General features: G+C 34.5%; 1 pseudogene; it reads right to left on the minus strand.

The window, feature by feature from the left end:
• Positions 1-9776: 9776 nt before the first annotated feature.
• Positions 9777-10318, minus strand: LOC111149683 (annotated as a pseudogene).
• Positions 10319-14673: the final 4355 nt, after the last annotated feature.

Here is a 14673-nt window from a genome sequence, read left to right on the forward strand (position 1 = left end):
AGGACTTCTTGTACTTTAATTTAAAATCTAATTTATCTGATGTGGGAATCGCTATCCCAGCTTTCTTTGGAGGCCTATTGGCATGAAAGTTACTTCTCCATCCCTTCACTTTCAGTCTGGATGTATCCTTAGGTTCCAAATAGGTCTCTTTTGGACAACATTTGGACATTGACCACATTTGACTCTTTTAGACAACACTGGACATGACATTAGACAACATTTAGAGAATATTCATTTTATCCAATCTGCAACCCTATGCCGTTTTATGTGAGTGTTTAGGTCGTTCACATCTAGAGTGATTATTGAAAGATACGTTTTTATTGAAGTGAAGTTTTATTGAAATGAAGCATAAGGAATAACACAGAAGACATTGAGAGATGGATAGGAGAAGTGATTGGGGGGAAATCGCAGGGGGAAATGAACCATAAGAGACTGTGGACTCTGAGAAACAAACTGAGGAGTTTGGAGGGGAAGGAAGTGGGGCATTGGGGGAATCTGGTGGTGGGTATTATGGAGGACATATATTGCATGGAGCACTGGGTGTGCTGCATAAACAATGAATTTTGGAACACTGAAAAATAAAATAAAATAAAATTTTAAAAAATCCTACTACTGGTTTTGTTACTATTTTTTAGAAATTTTTCTGTACAAGAACAAAACACTAATTCCTGAATATTCTGTCCCATCAGAATGTTATTTTCTTAGGATGACATTGACTAAGGCTATTTTAAAATTCTATGTAGTCACCTAAATGTAGCTCACTCTCCCTCCTACTGTAATTTCATGTACAGTAATAACCAACTCAACTTTTAAGGCTTCCTTTTGTGTGTATAACATGCTTTTATGTGTTCATGTGGCTAGATAGGAACTTTTGGTCAGGAGGGACAACTGGGAGGGCTTGGAACCAAAATTCAGACTCTGACCAATACTGAGCCTCTGCTTTGGAGGTCACCCTCAACTAGGTACCAATAAGTGGATATTTGATTTTTCATTTCTTATTGTCTCTCTCATGTTTAGCTCCTAGAGAAACTCAATAGACATATAGCTATGCAAAGGATTCAATGCTGTCTGTTTTGTTGACTAAAATAATATTTTACCATATCAACAAATTACCCTAAATCTTGATATATAGTGTATATCTGTTATGTTAAATATTATTAATTTTGTGTTTGTTAGTATTAAATCAGAAGGCTTTAAATTCCCTTCCATTCTTGAATTACTTGCAAAATCCTACACCAAACAAATTGTTTCAAATGTACCCTGAAATGACTAATGGTCATATTTTTAAATAAATACACTTTGAAATACAAAATAAATATGTATTTACTGATAAATATTTTGCAGAAGAAGAAAACATGCAGCAGATAATGAAAATCATTCATATTAAATAGGGCACCTGGGTGGCTCAGTGGGTTAAAGCCTCTGCCTTCGACTCGGGTCATGATCCCAGGGTCCTGGGATCAAGACCCACATTGGGGCTCTCTGCTCAGCAGGAGCCTGCTTCTTCCTTTCTCTCTGCCTGCTTCTCTGCCTACTTGTGATCTTTGTCTGTCAAATAAATAAATAAAATCTTTTAAAAAAATGATCCAAAACAAACAATTTTTCAATTTGAAACATTTGTTTGTTTTTAATTTGCTGGTTTTTATGTGATTAGAAAAACAAAACATATGTTATTTATATATTTGTTAATTCAATATATAATGAAAAATTTCTTATGCCATTAAAAGTTCTTCATAAATGCCTTTCCTGGCTCTGTAATAGTCTAACAAATAGGTAGTAAAAATTCACTTAATAATTCTATTTTGGAAAGTTAGCTATTTTCCCTAAATTTGACATTAGAAATAATTTTTGTCTGCATTTCCAGCTATTGGAAATGATTATCCAAAATTAATCTACTGATTTAAGTATATTAAGGCTCTTGAAATATTGGCCACTAGCCGAATAACAGCCAGTAGTTATGTGTGAAAGTATTCAATTTATCAAAAATTCATTCAACATAAGTTCTTAGTGTGAAAATAGTAACTTAAGTCATGTTAAAAGTAATTTGCATTGTTAACATTTTCTTAATCCTATTATTATTCCCAAATGTATTGTCTTTATTTTGGATGCCATTTGTATAGGACATTTATAAACATTTATAAACACAAATCTTTCATTGCCATATAATAGAGGGTTATAGGATAGCTCAAACACAAAATCAGTATATCAATTTAAGTGGTGCAGTGAATGTGAATTTTGTCACCTACAGCCAGCTGGAGGGAGTAGTATCACATCAATTTTATTTTTCTAAGTGAAATGGAGTCTGTTCTGAGATCTTGTTCTAATAGCTGGTAGAAATTCAGTGACCATCACTTTTGGGGCTCTTTCTCCTACCCAGAATTTTACATAAAGTTCAAGGATCTTTCCTAGTTCAGAACTAAGAAGCAGAGAGCATGTTGTTTACTGTTTATAAGGCTTGGCCTACCCCCTGGCTTATCAGGAAGTATTACAGAATTTTCCTCCCAGATTCCTGAGTTCTTGCTGCCTGGGGCATAAAAAGAAACATGTCTGACCAAGCCTGACCCCCTAAGAGTAAGCCTGTCTCCATTTCTTAAACAAAATGTGTCTCCCTGACACTACTATGAACTACATTTATCCCTTTCTTAAGAGTGGACTCTCTTGATGGATGTGGGTTACCAGAAAGTGTCTATTTTCCCTAAAGTAAGGAGAAAAAGAGGTGTATAAACTTCCCTAAACTTCAAACTGCTGACTCTGAGATGTTCACATTACTATGGGTTAGAGCTCCCCATCAAAATCAGTTTCATTGCATCAAACCTTTGAGTCTTAACCATTTGTTAAGGTACCAAGATCTATTCAACTAAGCAATTGGCTTCTGAGGGGTTATAAATGTCTTCAAACTCTAACTTCGGTGACTAGTCTTCTATGCATTGTTTCCTGGTGCCTCTGAAGTTGTCATGGTTTTCCTTACTCAGAAAGGTGGGGGTTTTTTTCCCCTTTCACACCTTCAGCAACTAGAAAAATCAGAAGACAATCTTTTAATAAGGTGGAACTTGCAGAAGATTGCTATACTCAATATTAACCAAGTCACACATGTTCTATGTAGAATTAATTTTCTTGCATCTAAAATTCCTAGATTCAGTGTCCTCTATTGTATTTATATATTTAATATATATATAAATATATATTTATTTATATATAAATATATATTTATATATATATTATATATATAAATAATATATAAATGGTAAAACATTAGGAAATTAATCTGAGATTCTCTCATGTTTACTATGCATTAAAAAAGTTTGTTTTAACATGACTAGATATTCAGTCACTGCTGCTGAATACTTTTGTGTTTTAAGTACTTATAGTTAGGGTACAAATTTGAAGCTAAAGACATCCCATCAAAATGTCATCCCTTCCTCCTACACATATTTCCATTTTGGCAGAACAAGAAAACACTACCTTTTGGATATTTTCATTAAAATATATTTAAATAAAAATTTAAATCATTCCACTAAGCTTGTGAAAAATTCAATGTCCTCCCTTACGGGGTGGTGATATTTTCAGGAGTTTCATGCTGTCATGTCCATGTATGGAAAGCCCCTGTGTCATGAGTCTATACCAGATGTCTCTGGTATACCTGTTTCCAAATGTTCCAGGCCTCCTGAATCTCAGGTGGCTCCTTTACTTTTGGGTCAAACCTATATCTTTAGGTCAAACAGACTTTGTAAAATAACTATGCTCTAGACTCCTTAATTATACAAAACCTGTTTCTCTCTATGTCCTTGGAACACTGCAAGAAACTGAATTATAGCTCTGTTCTCACATGGACATTCCCAGTCTTGAGAAAATCTCTAAAAATTGACCTCACCTAAAGCCATTTCTGCACTCTGACTTAAAGTTCTCATCTCCCTTACCTCACCCTTCTGAAAGTATCCTATGTTTTCTTAACACATGCTAAAAGCTCATTAAAATTAGAGGAAATTCTATATTTTTTAACCAACATTGATTTTTTTCCCTTTGCTCTACTGGAATACATATATTCCTAGTTCAATGATTAGTTTTAACTGTTTCTGAGTTCAGGCAGATCTTGAATTGAAATTTGATTCCAAAATTTATTTTCAAATAACTTCTCAAAGTCTCAGCTATTAAGTTAAAATGATCACAGGGTGACTAGGAACATTGTAGAGATGATAGGTATGATTTATATAGCCCAGTGCATGACACACAGTATAAGCAATGCATGTTAAAAATTACTATGGTCACTGTCACTAACATTTTAATATGAAATAAAAGATGTATATTCTATGGAAAACTTTCTCTTAATTTTTTAAATTTACAACCTACATTTTTATTTTTCATTTATCTGATAACTTATTTGTTTGGTGTTCTTTTCACTGCTCTAAATCAGGTTGAGAACCCTAAATCAAGTTGAGAACTTAGTAAGCATTTATTAAATATTGGTTGATTTAATGAATAGTCATACGCTTTCAATAAGAGAAATCTAAATGGGGGGTTGAGGGTTGGAGAAAATTTTCTTTAATTTCTTCATTCAGGTGTGAATAGGCCGTGAGGCAAATCAAAACATGTGCATCTTTATCCTCTCGGAATAAGTTAGGGAAAAAAAACCCTAGTAACCAGCAAATAGAACACAACTTATTTCACTAAATTATCCTGTCACAATGACAGACATTTTCAAAAGCTAGAGAGCATGTCATCAAATACATCAAAATCCATGCGTCATTCATGGCAAAATTGACTTTGACATTGTTTATTTGGACTCCAGACACTTGGCTTTCATGATTCTGGCTTCATCTACATCTGGACATTGGAGAGCGGATGTGTAATTCTTGTAACACTGTCATCCTCTGGTCACACTATTCCATTCCCATGATCAAGCTGCATTTATTCACAAATCCCAAAATACTTTGAAAGTGGAAAATATGTTTTAAATGGAAAAATAATGCATTTGGTAACAATTGATCAAGTAAAGCTGATTTTAATGTCTCAGCACCACCTGTTGCCATCACAGAGCCGTGATTATGGACAAAGCTACAACTACAAGAGATAAGAGGTGATACCCAGATATCACCCTTACAATTCTTCTCAAAGGAAGTGATTTTGACAGTGAATATGATAAGATATGAAACCTACTGGCCAGTGGTAAAAGGGACAAGAAAAACAACAGCAGCCTTGGTCTGGAAGTCCAAAGATGACAAAATGTCTCTTCTTCAGGATGTAACAAATTATCTTTTTTTTGGTAAAATGGAAAGATGTTTGCAAATACTACCTAGTATACTACACTGTACTTGTATTTTTCTGACTCGTGGTTCTTCTAAAATTCCAATTATGGTATATTTTAGAAATCTGCATTTTAAATGTTTCATAACTGTGAATAAGAGACAGTTTGACAATCTTTTAATCTAAATAAAGTAAATCTTCTTAATGAGTCAAGAGGCAGTCAAGTGATACTAAGGATATTTTAAAAATAGAAGTAATTGGTAAATTTTTCTCAGAATGATCTTTTTTAAACACATAGGTTCATACAAATACTTTTGCAGCAATTATAAAATTTGTTATAAAGACAACATAGTGTTTATAGTACTTTCATATTTGAACAAAAAAGGTTTAATGGGATTTAAAATGCATGCTCGAAATTATAGCTATCATTTATATAGAGAATTAATTTACAAGTATTTTATACAACATGAAATTATAAAATTAAGAAATTATTTTTTTTTCTATCTAGGCTAGTTATTATCTTTTTAAAGCCATTATTATCATTCAGCTAACCAAACACCTACACTTTCAGATAATGCAGGAATTCTGGTGACTTAAGATTATACTATTAGCATATATCTTTTCATGTATAATTTATGACTCTGAAAGTTTAACTTTTTTTCTTTCTTCTTGGACTCTAAGCATAGTGTTCAATTTCAACTAATCCTTTCATCTTATTTCAATCTAGATTGTGAAGGTTGAGCTGAATATAATATTCCTTATAAAATCAGAACCAAGGTCAGCCTTTGAATTTTATGATCAAAATTTCCCATAGGAGAGAAGACTAAGACCTGGGAATCAATCCAGCCTCTGAAACTACCATGAGCTAATTACTGAACACTCTTCTCTGAAGGTCCTAGTTTAAAAAATAAAATAAATTCTATGATAAAAATTTTATAGCTGCAAGTGCAATAAAAAATTGTAACCAAATGATTTCTTTAAGCTGTGATAATTTAATATAAGTAGTTTTGTGCAAAAAGGACCACAGTGTGTCTTCAGCAATTATTTGGATCCTTTACTCTGGACTCAATGCCTTTGTAAGCCCATGCACAGCATTTTGACATGACATGTCCTATAAAGAGCCTCATTTATGCTTCCTTGTCATTTTGTTTATATAAGTTCAGAATAGATTCTCTTCTTAATTGATATTTTAAAGAAAAATTCTTAAATCATCATATTTACTTATTTTTTTCTAGTTTTATTGAAAAACAGTTGACATACATCATGGTATACGTTTAAGGCATACAGTATGATGATTTGATTCATATATATTGTGAAATGTTTACCATAGTCAGTTCAGTTAACATCCATCTTCCCATACACACACACACACACACACACACACACACACACACACACACATTTTTAAAAAGAGAAAAGAAAAAAAAAACTTGTGATGAAAACTCTTAGGATTTGTTCTACTAGCTACTTTCTTATATATCATATAGCAGTATTAGGTATAGTCATCATGTTGTACTTTACATCCCTAGGACTTATTTGTCTAATACCTGGAAGTTTTTATCTTTGACTACCTTCCTCCAGTTCTCCCTTCCTGTACCCTCTGCCTCTGGAACTACAAATCTGTTCTCTTTTGCTATGAATTTGTTTTTCTTTGGTTGGTTGGCTTGGTTTTGTCATTAGATTCCACGTATAAGTGAGATCATATAGTTTTGTCTTTCTCTGTCTGACTTACTTTATTTAGTATAATACCTTCAGGGTCCATCAATATTGTCCCAAATGGCAGTATTTTCGGCTTTTTATTATTGAATAATGTTCCCTTGCATATACTCCTTTACCTATTCATCCATCAATGGACACTTGGTTTTCCAAACTGTAATCTTGGCTATGGTAAATAATGCTGCAATGAACTTGGAGGTGCAGATACCTTTTCAAGTCAGTGTTTTTTTCCGAGAAGTGGAATTGCTAGATCATATAGTAGTTCTATATTTCTAACTCTTTGAGGATCCTTCATACAGTTTTCCATAGTTTCATCCTTTTACATGTGAATATCCAATTATCCCAACAACATTTTTTTGGAGAAACCGTCTTTTCTCCCTTGAGTATTCTTTGCTCCCTTGTAAGATATTTATTGACTATATATGCTTGGGTTTATTTCTGGAGTCTTGATTCTAGCCCATTGGTCTTGCGAAAATAAATAAAGGAAACCTAATCATACTGGAGCTGGTAAACCCTGAAGGGAGAGCTCGCACACATTGCAGCTCGCTGTAGAAAGCATATCTCGAATTCCCCAATTGGAAGCTTACTTTACATGCCTCAGCAAGAGGAAAGAATTTCTCACAGAGCAGTCATCCAAAGATCCAGCAGGGATCAGGTTCATGATTTACAAGTACTGTGTGATATTCAAATTTCAGAATACTGCATATTTTATTTTTTCCATTGCCTTATTGGAGGTCATTAGTTTATTGAAATTTTCATTATTAGAAAGAATTCCTCACTGATTAATCTTGAATACATACCCTTATACATATACTCAAGAGTGATTTCAGTATATCTGCTTGAAAGTAGTGTTCATTTTTATTATGTAGTGGTCTTGGCTCTCCAAAGTGATGGGGCCAACAAATAATTCTTCTATTGGATGTGAGACATAATGTTTCTCTATATATTTATCATCAGTTTTTAACACTTTATAAAAATTTTATAAAATTTTAATTTAAGAAAATTTTATAGATTGACTAATACTTGTTTTAGTTTGTCTTTTCCAGATTACCAAAGAAGTCGAATAAATTTTGATATATTAGTAAGCAATAAGATTTCTTCATATATATATATAAGTATATACATATATATATACTTTTTGCTGACTTGTAAAAGTTCTTTATATATACCCGATAGTAAATATTTGTTTGTTTTCTTTGTTGCAAATAACTTTTCATGGCTAGGATTATCTTTCAAATTACTTCTGTTTTTTTTTCATCTCTCTTTTTTTTTTTTAATTTTTTTTTTTTTTTTTATTTGATGGAGAGAGAGATCACAAGTAGGCAGAGAGGCCGGCAGAGAGAGAGGAAGGGAAGCAGGCTCCCTGCTGAGCAGAGAGCCCGATGCAGGGCTCGATCCCAGGACTCCGGGATCACGACCTGAGCTGAAGGCAGAGGCTTTAACCCACTGAGCCACCCAGGTGCCCCTGGTTTTTTTTCATCTTATAAAAGATAATTTAATGTAAACAAATGTCAGTATTTATTTTCATGGGTTGTAGTCAATGTTGGGAATTGAGATCACTGGCCTCTGCACAACTTGATCATCAGGATTAAGAACTCAGATCAGCTCTGTCAGCATGACAACTATTTATTTCAGCAAATTCTTGCCCAGAAAGCTAAGGCTGTAAATGAATAAATCACTCTATTGTCAGCAAACCAATTTGTGTAACTGGACAAACTCTTATTAGAAGAATAGAAAGCTAAGCTAAGCAAACAACTCACTTATGCAACAATAATTTACTTATCAAAATTTGCTTCACTATCCTCACTTCACAGTGTCCATCAATTTTACACTATTTTATCACTGACTTGGCCTGATTCTAACCAATTTCTCACCTTGAAACTTCAAACCCCTCGAGAACAGACTCAAGGATGTGTTATTATCTTTCATGATCAACCAATTTCTTCTAAGAATTATTAAGACTGTCAAAATGGTGTCCTCTCTTAATAAAATAAATTCAATAAACTTTATTTGCTTGAGTATTCAATTATGTTTTGTGATTTTCTGGGGAACCAAACAGTTAACAATTCTGGAAGTCACACTGAGATCCCAACAAGACACCCTTACTTTTATACTTCAAAATTCCCAACATGGAAGCTATAATCCTTTATAACACCCAAATGGTGTTAGTGGGATAAGATAAGACAGTGAGGTTAAGGGAAATAAGTGCTCTGTGTTGGGTTCCCAATTCCTTTTAGCAAGCTTGCAAATATTTTCCTAGGAATGAGCAGCACTTTTAGGAATCCTTGATTACTGATCAGATATAAAAACTCTTGTTACGAGCAGAAACCAGCCTAATTAGTAATAACATGACTATCTGTTCTTGTCACATTTTGGGATGGGTCATTAAGAGGAATGTCATAGAGAAAACGATGTACCTAGGACCAATATGACCATCTCTCAAGCTGGATGTAAAAACATGAATTTAGATTTCAACAGAGCATTGTCTTTACAGACAAATTTTCCCTTGTGAGAAATTTCTCCAATCTCATCTTGTTTTGTCCCTAACAGTCTGGTCGGGAAGGGACTTCCTCTCTAAAAATCCTATCTGCCAGGAATTGAAAATTCGTCAGGTCTGAAGTAGAGGAAGCAAGCCATATTCAGTTAGAGGTCTGAGAATTAAGATACACCAACAATATAGTCAATGAACAATTTCTAGACCCTCATAGGTCTATCTTCAAAATTGTGTACACTCTGTGTCAGAATGGTACTTTTTTTTTTTTTTAACATTTCACTGAAAACTTTTTATTGATCATTTTGGTAGAAATAGTAATATATTTTCCACAAAACATGATCCTGTCATGCTTCTGCAGGAACCAGTGCATGGCCTCCTCCCTGCTGATTCTGTTTCTGTGTTTGGACACAATGCAGCCTGTCCAGTGCTTTTTGTCTGTGATGGTGAAATCTGGCCTACTCAGAATCACACAGAAATCCAGGCTGAAGATACCAATGTTTGTTTGGGTCATATTTGATCTGCAGATTGATGTGTTCCTGATCTTCAAATGAAAGATTCTATTATTGTAGAAGTTGTTTCTGTTCATTCAAACATAGGCACCTTTAGACCTTTCTCCAGGATTTCCTCTGCCTTGACCCCATGGAATATGCAGTGAAAAACAAACTTTTAATTTTGTTGATGTCAAAGGATCTGATGCTGTATCTGGCTTTGGAGAACACAGGGGTCTGACCTGTGAGCTGTCCCAGCACCTTGGGTACCAGAGTCAGTCTGTCTCCACTCTCTCTCACCCCAGAGATGGCTGAGGCAGAGCTTGTGGCTGGGAAGTTCCCATATGGAGTTCTCCTTTCCACCTTGATCTTGTGCCATGATGGAGAACAAGAAGAGCCAGATTACTGCTTGTTAAGCATACTCAAACTGTGGCTCTAGTTTTTGCACTTAGCTTTAAAAATGGTATCATATCAACAAAGATAATTGAGAATTAAATGCCCCTTTGGAAATCTTTCAATATGAATGACTTTTTCTTTTGAGAACTAATTATAAGGAAGGAGAAGGGGTGTAAAATCCCAAACATCCAATGATCTGCATTTTTATGTGAAAATTCTTTAAAAAATTCAGATTCCAGATTGTTTCAATGAAATATATGTTATGAAATTATAAATATACAAAGTTCTCTATCTCCTACACTACCCAAGTCACAACTTGAACACAATGGCCTTTATTAGTGGCTAACATTTCATAACCCTCTTAATAACCTATTTTCTTTTCATTTTCTCAGATCAGAAACTTCCACAGCTTAATTACTTAAAATTAATCTCTCTTTGAAACAGGGAAGATCCTTATGGTTGATTTTAAGCCCTGGCCTCATTCTCTGCTGAGAACTATTATCTGAGAATTTTTAAAATTCAGAAAATGTATAATTCAACACTTCTGTATCTATAACAATTGGTTCATATCCTAATAGCAATCTCAGGTTTTTTTTTTTTTAAAGGTGTACAAAGATAGGGTGGGAATATTCTGAGGGTGATTTATAAGACAAAAAAAATCACATAGAACATCAGGCAGATTTGAAAAATTTGAATGTTGGACAACATCTTTTGAAAGCTTTATCCAGAGTCACTTTCTATAAAAATAGGTTGAACTCTAATTCAATCCTGTAGGTAAGAAAAAATGAACCTACTGGAAACTTCTGGAATAAGTTAACAAACCACAAAGCATTCAGGAGTAGATTTCGAAACAGATATGACATTGTCTTTCTTTTCACTTTTATGATCAGGCTTAAGCCACAATTAAACTGATTTAATCTGCAGGCTAAAACTAGATTGGTAAATGGTCCAGTTGCCAAATCCCTAACTTCTCACCGGATATTTCCAAAGAGCTTTAGAACAAAAACAGATCCCATCCATTAAGCCTCTGAGAAGGGAACATTATGATAAAGACATCTGAGGATACTGCAAGCAACAAGGACATTAGATAAATAGTTGTGCTGTGCTAAGAATCTTGAAGACTAAAATAAAGTTGGTGACCAATAAAAGTTCTCCAAAAAGATATTTGGAACTTTATTTCTTATTTGTCTTTGCTGTCACCCAGCTTTCTTACTATGAGTTATTTTAATAAGTCAGTGAATGATGAATCAACGAGGAAATGACTTTTTAGACAATAACATCACAACATGGTAGGTAATCAAAAATCTAATACCTCTTCTGGTTCTGGAAAATATGGAGTAGTTGCATTATTTCTATCTCTCTGACCAAGTAAAGCTAAAAACCCGGGATGTTATATACAAAACAAATAAGAAGAGACTGTTAAGGGCAAGAAGAAGAAAGCAGATTGACTAGAAACCCTGCAATGTGAGGAAAACATAATGGTGCTTCTGTTGTGTTTTCTTTTTGCCTCCTATATATTTCTGACTGTTTGAAAGACCACAACTAGGAGCTATAATTGGCACCAAAAGAAGTTTCAAGAAATGTTTGTAGAATCATATAAGAATCATAAGCAGCAGCCTAGAAATACAGAAAAATGTTTACAATTAACACACACACACACACACACACACAGAAGGCTTAGTGAAGAATCTAGACTTTCACTCATAGTAATGAGGAAACTCCCACTTCCCCCTGTAGTGATGTCAGTGGAGGCTGAGAGGATATCCTGATTTACCAATGCTTAGTGGTGATTGATATTTTTCTGGGTAATTGTTTTTGTATTTTATATTGTTTTTGTTTTTGTATTTTTTATTGCTTACCTAATACTTTTCCAATATCTCCTGTTTCAATTCCAATATTATTTATATCATATATATAGTATATGATATATATTATATATTTTGTCATAAATTTGATTTACATTGAGTCATTTTCTAGAAACGGCTTTATTTTGATCTCCTGTATGTAATTGTTTTGTTTTCCGCATTCACTCATATTTTCTTTTATACATACTTAATACTTTTTAGATTCATAAACATTATACTCTGATTTAATGAATTGAATTAAGCATTAGTTAGGAAAATGTTTAGAGATAATAGTAAAAACCATTTAATAAGCCATGTAAAAATTAAATAAGACTTCAGTTTCCCCTTATTCTTAGGAAGATTGGAGATAGAGGAGGTAATGTAATCAAGAGGGTAACATAAATTGTTTCTAACATCAGTCTGTCTCACAAGCAGACCGACTAGCAACTATTCATAGACAAGATGCCATTTTGAAAATCCCAGAACCCAGGGATGGGGATGAAGCATTCTCCTGGACCACAAAGACTGAGAAGGACCACATTAGAAGGATAAGAGTAGAACAGCTATGCTTGGACCATATCACCTCACCCCCAGGCTGGCACAGTAGGGCACTGAGATATTTCCCAGCGACACCCCCTTACATACTCCCCCCGCGACCGGACATGCCTATGGTTTCTCCAGTGGAAAAAGAGAGCACAAGGTGGATATGCATGTCCCCAGCATTGTGGGATGCTTCCTGGGAGCCCCATTTGGGTTTTGCCTCATGGTGATCACCAGGGAAATCTGGGACTAGCCCACTGGGGATCAGATAGAGATGGAGAAGGTAGTGGAGCTTATAGCAATCAGTACCCAGATCCTGCTGGACCAGATTAGGACCAGATCCAGATCAGGACAAAGTCCCCGCTTGCCCCTGTGTCCAAGCAGAGACCCTTGCCAGAGGTTCCTTGAAGTGAGAATGCTGGATCAGATGATAGTTCTATTTTTATTTTTTTGTATAATCTTCATGCTGTTTTCTACAGCTGCTATATCATTTTATATTCCAACCAATAGTGTAATGATTTCCAATTTCTCCACAACCTTGCTTACTCTTATCTTGAAAAAATCTTTTTATGCCCATGTGCTGAAATTTATTCTCTTCCCTTCCTCCCTACCTGGATCAGTGGAAAAGAATGCCTATCTTTTAATTGTTTTGCTGAAGAAGGGAAAGCCTCCCACTTAGGGGAAGAGCCAGGTATAATTCCCCTTTCTAGATTTTATATCAAGAAGATTTCTTTTTGTAATAACACTTAGAGGAAGGAGGCCTGGGGCTTCCTGCTCTATCTTATCATATTATCTCAGTGTTATAGACTCCTGGGTTTTTATTGGGGGGAGGTGAGAGCCACCCTTATGAACCAAAAGAAACGATGGCTAGGCATCCTCCTTTCTGTCTTTACCTAATAAAATGCTAACCTGAAACACACACGTGTATGTGAAGAATAGAATATTCAGCAATAAAAAGAGGGAACTTCTGCCATTCATGATAACATGGCTGGACCTTGAAGGCATTATACTAAGGGAAATAAGTCAGAGAAAGACAAATACTGTATGATTTCACTTAAATACAGAGTATAAAAAAGCTGAACTTATGGAAACTGAAAGCAGATTAGAAATTGCCAGGGTAAAGTGGAGGGGGGAATGGATGAATGTGGTCAAAGGATGTAAACTTCAGTTATAAAATAAATTCTGAGGTTGTAATATACTGTATGGTTACTATAGTTAACAATAGCATGTAGTATATTTAAAATTGCTAAGTTTATATATTATATATTTAAATTTGCTAAGTTAAAAATTCTTAACATATACACAAAAAAAAGTAACTATGTCAGCTGATGGATATATTAACTAACCTTATAATGGTAATGATTTCATGATATATACATATGTCAAGTCATCACATTGTAAACCTTAAATTTACACAATGAGGGGGGCCTGGGTGGCTCAGTGGGTTAAGCCACTGCCTTTGGCTCGGGTCATGATCTCAGGGTCCTGGGATTGAGTCCCGCATCGGGCTCTCAGCTTAGCAGGGAGCTCCCTCTCTCTTTGCCTACCTCTCTGCCTACTTGTGATCTCTGTCTGTCAAATAAATAAATAAAAAAAATCTTAAAAAAGAATTTACACAATGATATATATCAATCATATATATCAAAGAAGATGGAAAAATTTAAATAATTAAGAAAAAAGACTGCAGATTGTCATTTCAAAGCCAGTTAAATTCATAGTACTTCTATGTATAGATGAATTCTATTCTCCAAATCACTCTGTCATCTTAAATAGGTGCTAACACTAGCTATTTCAGCAGTTCTACACCCAATAGGAATGAAGGCAACAGAAGTAATTAAGGATGCTTCCAAGATTTGCACAAAATTTAAATCTCGTATGTCTATGCCCAGTCGTGGCTATCAAATACAGGTTTTCAGGTTGAAAATGTAGTCTCTATGGTGAAGGTCAAAATCCA

This window comes from Enhydra lutris, unplaced genomic scaffold (assembly GCF_002288905.1).
Source record: "Enhydra lutris kenyoni isolate GAN:26980312 unplaced genomic scaffold, ASM228890v2 scaffoldscaffold2, whole genome shotgun sequence".
In the NCBI taxonomy this organism is placed as follows: domain Eukaryota; kingdom Metazoa; phylum Chordata; class Mammalia; order Carnivora; family Mustelidae; genus Enhydra; species Enhydra lutris.